The sequence below is a fragment of the Etheostoma cragini genome, chromosome 4 (genome assembly GCF_013103735.1).
Source record: "Etheostoma cragini isolate CJK2018 chromosome 4, CSU_Ecrag_1.0, whole genome shotgun sequence".
In the NCBI taxonomy this organism is placed as follows: domain Eukaryota; kingdom Metazoa; phylum Chordata; class Actinopteri; order Perciformes; family Percidae; genus Etheostoma; species Etheostoma cragini.
The window spans coordinates 19,715,944-19,722,219 of NC_048410.1; positions in this window are offsets into that span (position 1 = coordinate 19,715,944).

The following is a 6,276-nucleotide window of genomic DNA, read 5'->3' on the forward strand; positions in this document are numbered from 1 at the left end:
CCATGAATAACATTCATATTGGAAAACTTACACTTAATGTTCAGAGCCAAAACAGGAACTGACCATTCGTCTGACCTTGAACAGTGACCGTCCAAGCTTAGCAACCATAACTAGGCACGGCAGGCCTGTCCACTTTTGTGTATCTCAACAAGCGGTGTGCACAGGACTGTAGTAAGACCAATATACAAAGAATTTGGAGGACACAGTCTTTTGTAACGATAAAAAAGGGTTACTAGCATATACACTTTTCAGTCTTTCCTTACTGCGTGAAAGTCCATCCTGGAAGCTAACAGAGCTACTCTGTCCCTTATTTGATATAGGATTATACTCCAGCAACCCCCATCAGTGTTACCTGAGATAGAGCTGTGTTTGCCAAACACATTAGTTTTTCCTCATCCTAAAAGTCTTTTCTCTTCTAGGACAACATACTTAACAAAAATGTACCAGTACGTAAGCTCAGTAGCCTAACAGGATTATGTTGGACAGTTTGATCTTATTTTTATTATTCTAGGACCTTCTAGCTTTATACTGCAACACAATGCCATTTCTTTATCAACATTCCCTCTACATGGATAATCGAGAATCTCTTAACACAAAATTATGCAACTACCATATTCATATTTAGGACTATTAAAACAAGTTGTTAAAACGTAAAATATTTAAGTCAGTTGAAATGGCACATTCGTTTACTCACTAACTATAGGTAATAAAATATACCATCAGTGTTAATTATTTCTCCGAAATTAATGCTCGCCAGCTAGAAATCACAAAAGCAAATAGCAAACCGTCGAGTACTGTAACCACAGGCTCAGGAGATGGAAATTAAGGGTTTGGAGGTCAGTGCGATGGATGGGTCATGTAACAAGTCTGACTTTTTTTGCAGGACGCTGGATCTCAACTCGTGTCAAAGACCTGCAATACAGGATTTTTCATAGTTGTCACGTGCAAATATTGCAGGACACAAGAATTTGACAATGTTAACATTAGACGTATACACAGGAGTTTTGCAGAATCCAACATTGAGACTTCTTACCTGGCGCTAGAGATGAATGTGAAAGTTTATTTAGTAGTTCTGTGCAGACATTCCATATGAGGAGTGTCGCAGACAGACTTATTAAGCTTTACATCAACAATCAATACTGAAGATTTAGAAGATTTAATGACATGGTTTATGCCTCTACGCAGAGGTCTAGGGTTCAAATCCGACCTGTGACGATTTCCTGCATGTCTTCCCTCACTCTGCCTTTCTCACCTAGTTGTCCTGTCAAAAATCAAAGGCGTAAAACCCTGAAAAATAATCTTTAAAAAAATAAAAAAAATAAAAGAATTTCACAAAATCTTATCATCTGTCTCTTTGCATACACTATAGCTCTGCAGATAAACAGAGGAAATGATAAAGGGCCTCTTTTGAGTTCTTATAGCTTGGATATTTCTTATGAAGTAGATAATCTAATTCAGTTTTATAACAGTGTCCTTTGAGTTTTCATTTTCTATCAGTCAAGAACAGAGTAGTCTAAATTAAACAAAACAATTGTCCTCAATACCCATCATTAACATTCACACTGCATACTTGTTACTGAGGAGCAGACACATGGAATTAGACTTTTGGAGAGTGTAAGAGCCATTATGTGATTAAATTACCATTCATAATTTTGCTATCTGGTGCTTTTAGCCTGGATGGTTTCCTGAATAAACAGGCCGCCTCTGAGAGCTATGCGTGTTCTGTATTGTGCCATATTTATTCAAATAGCGGGTTTTTGGACAGTACTTTGAGTATCATTTTGGAGCAGGACAGATATCTTTAGACTGCCACATTGTCCCTTTATGTACTGTAAATGCATTTGATGATTTTAATAGTTGTCTGCATATGTGGTATTGATCATGTTATATTTCCATTCAGCAAAAGAGAAGAAACTTCTGACCCTTTCTTAGAGTCAGAGAGATTGGGCCAAGTATTGAAGTGAAGGATTGAGTCCAGGAAACTTGTTTTAGTTTAGCCGTTTTTTATGAGGGAAAACAATGATCCTTTTCATTTCTTTTGCCAACATCTTAAAGGACTCAATCAAGATTTTGACGCAACTTAAGTTGAGGAGTTTTTCAGTTTCAGATGGCAGTTTCTTTTTGTAAATGACATATCAAATAGAATCTCAAATGTATTTCTTCCTGTATAATTTACAAAAAAACAACTCACCTTCAGAAAAAATGAGCTGAGGTGTATTAATTTAAGGCTCCTAAAAGTCTTCAAGCCTCGAGCTGATCAATAAATTTGTGGTTTATAACTCACAGGCCCTGATTAGAAAGACTGCGGCAGACATCCAAATTGATGGGGTTGGTCGGTCTAGTTGGGGAGAAAAGACCTTGATTGAAAGTTGATTCAAATGTCACCCATGCAGATAAATCACAACTAACACGCCAAACCTCCAGTTGTCTCTGTTCTCTTATGAGCCAGTGATTGTAGTGGGCTAAATTTTTGTCAGCTCATACCTATGTGGGCTATAGTTTGTCTAAATTCGGAGACGTCTTGTTGTCTCAACTACAGCTTTATGTCTTTTTTAGTTAATCCATCCAGATATCATGTTCATCTTTTGGTGATTGAAATCAAAATACACTCGAATAGCTGAGATAACAGGGAGCTTGTTTAGTGTGCACAGTTTTGAGGGTCCAATCAATGCCCGAAATTGTAACGACATTAAAGCATTGCAGGTAAGAAAATCGCCTACGTGTATAGTGAATACATAAATAACAAAGCTGTTGGTTGATATTAAATTCCACATCCAGCTGCTGCCTCATGATTAGAAACAAATACATTGGTAACCGTGACACAGTCTGCAGCTTTAAGACATATTACTACATAAGAGATATGCAAATTACTAATCAGGAGTGCTTCAAGGTCAGACACTCGAGCAATTTACATTTAACATGGCCACTGGCAAAACAAATCAATTTCTAAACCTTTCACAGCTCCACATCCAATCAGGTGAGCACAGTAGCCATGTGTGTATTACTGACAGATTGACTCACTGGGGGGTATTGAGAGGTTACATCCTCCCACGTTCTTGAATGCATTGTCTGTATGCCGAATCAAATGCAAAAGAAGTGACAGATATGGAGCAAGATGAATAACTAAAACCCCCACAGAAATGGGTGCCAGGCAACAGATGCTGATAACTGCCTCAGATTAGGTCCTAGATTGCCGTCGCCTCGTGCCAAGTCTCTGATGCTATATTTACGGCTCCCTCTTCATCCCTTCCCTGATCGAGTCTGTGCCACCATGGCGTGTTATCTGCATATTATGTCTGGCATCTAGAAGGAAGTGCCAGGTGTGCAACAGAGATGACATATTCATTCCGAATACCAGAATACTTTCACTTAAGCAGGGAATGATAGGGAACAAGTAGGAGAGATTGAAGTTTTGAAGTATATACAATCAAAACTTGCAGTTTTAAACCAAACTTTTGGATCTTTATATTTATGGAACCAGAAACTGCTTTCACACAGCTGAAGAGACACTATCAAAGCGTACCATGACCTTTGGGGGAAATATTCTTCATTAATCAAGCAGCTTTTTTGAAAATCAGAGTGTACTTTTTCATGATGCTCCATCGGTGCTGCGCTAAATGTGATTATTCTGTTCAGGCTTGGATTTAGGAACTTACCGAAAGCCAGGACACCTTTGGAAAAATGAGCTAGGAACTTGACAAAAAACACCCAAGTCAGCATTTTTTGGTGTGAAAAAGTACAAAAGAACAAAAAAAAGTTGTGCTAACATCACAATATTTTGACTAGGTCTTTCTTTTGAACATTATTTTTCAGACTGCAGGGTTTCAGCATTACATTATTTTCTGATCCGTATTAATCATAGAAATTCGTGAGAAATACACAAAGCAGTGGTGCAGTGGTTCCATTACAAGTTAAGTTCCTGCATGACAAACGGCATGTCATGTCAACTATAAATTAGCTATTATTATTATACTAATGCATTAATATGTAAGTAGCATTTTCCTGTTGTAGTAGATGAGGCGGAACCAATTTTCAATTATAAATATTAAATAAATAGTTGAGTAATGTTATCCTCTGAATTTTTAAAGAGTAACATGAGATAGAAATACACTCAAAGTACCACCTATGTGTACGAAAGTACTCAGTATGTTAATAACTTTGCACCACAGTAACAAAACCAAATTTTGATAATCCTTATTATTACAAAGACATTTCTTTGCCAATCCATTCTCCACCAACTTCAAACAATATTCTGTTTTTATGATTTTATCAATTTTAAGCCACTAACCTTTGCACCAACATTTCCCAGGACTAAACCAAAGCAAATGGTAAACTTAAAGGAACACACTAACTTATTGGGACTTGAGCTTATTCACCTTATCCCCCAGAGTGAAAATAAAATAATAATAATAATAATAATAATAATAATAAGAGAGCAATAGATAAGAGAGAGATTCTCAGAAGCTGAAGCACTGCTACTTGGGTGGAGTGATTAGGGTAACACCTGAAAGGCACCATTGTTACTCTCTGCTCCTCACCACGGGGTTTCTCCTGTGCTGCTGATAAATCAATCCGCCCAAGTAACAGAAGTTGCAGTGCCTCTGGGAATATAGTTCCCAGTTTGAATAGGGTTAAAAGAGGGCGATGTCTAGTGACCTTGTTATTTGTACATGCTGTGACTATACAAATCACAAAACGTAAATAGGAACATGTTGTCGTTGTTTAGTCACTAATTGGGAGCAGTGGGCTACATGGAGCTGGTTACCACCAGCATCAGTGGTAAGCTAGGCTAGCGGTGGGTGTGCCAGACAGCATGTATGGAATATCCAACTGTGGAGGATACGGTGAATAAGCTAAAGACCCAATAAATTGTTTGTTTAATGCTGTAAATTGTTGGAAAAAGAAGACGAGAACACATGAGAAAGTCTCTGAGGACAGAGAGCTCCACTGCAGCCAGTCAGCATGCTGAACAGAGCAACTTGATTGTCATACCCTCAAGATAGCAGAAAAAAGGGACACAGTTATCAAATAAGCACAAAGACGCTACATAGCCATAGGTAGGAGGCTCTCTGTTCTACAAAGTTTGCCAATTTAACGCTGACACAAGTTGGGATGTCTTGGACTGTAACTTCAAAAAAAATTGCTGTCCTACACACCAGAGTGTACTCATTTTTTTGCTCTCTTTCAACAGCAAGATTGCGGTGTTGCATTTTAAATCACCATTTCTGGGTATTTGGCTGTAGCTCACATCTAACACGACTTGCAAGTTGCATCAGTAGAATAATCTTTATCGCCAACATTACATACAACCGGTAACCGTGAAAGTGTTGGACTGTCCATTATGCTCATCCATGGAGAAAAGCCTGCATATTCTGTATTATTGTCTGCACGTATGTTGGGTGACAAAACCACTTTGGCGACTGTAACTTTGACTTGCGTTGTGTGAGCATTGCACTCTACTGGCGGCTATTATGTATTACAGGCCTTGACAGCCTTTCATTTTCAGGTCTACAGCACAGTTAATACCTCATCTGAAACTCTGTGCCTCAAGGCTGAAAACAGCAACACAGCTGTGCCCCCCCCCCCCCCCCATTGAATTAGACCTCCACAGTCATCTTTTTCTTTGTGATCAATTTTTATTATTTTTTTTATATTCAGAAATTAACAGATACAAATAACACACTGAGCCAAAAAACACAGAGAGGAATGACGGGAGGGAGAGAGACCACACAACACGTGCAGAAACTGACACACGCAGACACAGACACGCACACACACACACACACACACACACACACACACACACAGCAAGGACTAATCACATGCGCAGGTTGAGGTAAAGGCTGTAGAACAAAGCTACAGGCCGGACCTCCACAGTCAACTTTGTGTTGTTCCTGAGTGCTGCTAAAAGTGAGGTGTGGAAAGTCAGTTTCGGGTTTTACCGTAATACCTCCAACTGTTCTGACAGCTGCTTTTAGTTTCTAGCTGGCTGTTATATTAGCTCCATCTACAGTCCATAAACCTTTTGATTTCCCAGGTGAGCTGAAAGAACTCACTGACATTTCTCCAACAGCACAGCATTCCCATGGCTCTGAAGAGTCACACACTGGCTCATACAGTGACTACGCCACCAGATGGCAGTCAATAATACTGTAATCCCACAACTCTAAGGACCAATGCAAGGCATGCTTCTGCTGGAGTAACTAATAATGTTGGAATAATTCACATAACTGGTCAACAGATGGTTTTTATAGTGACATTTATAACACTGAATAC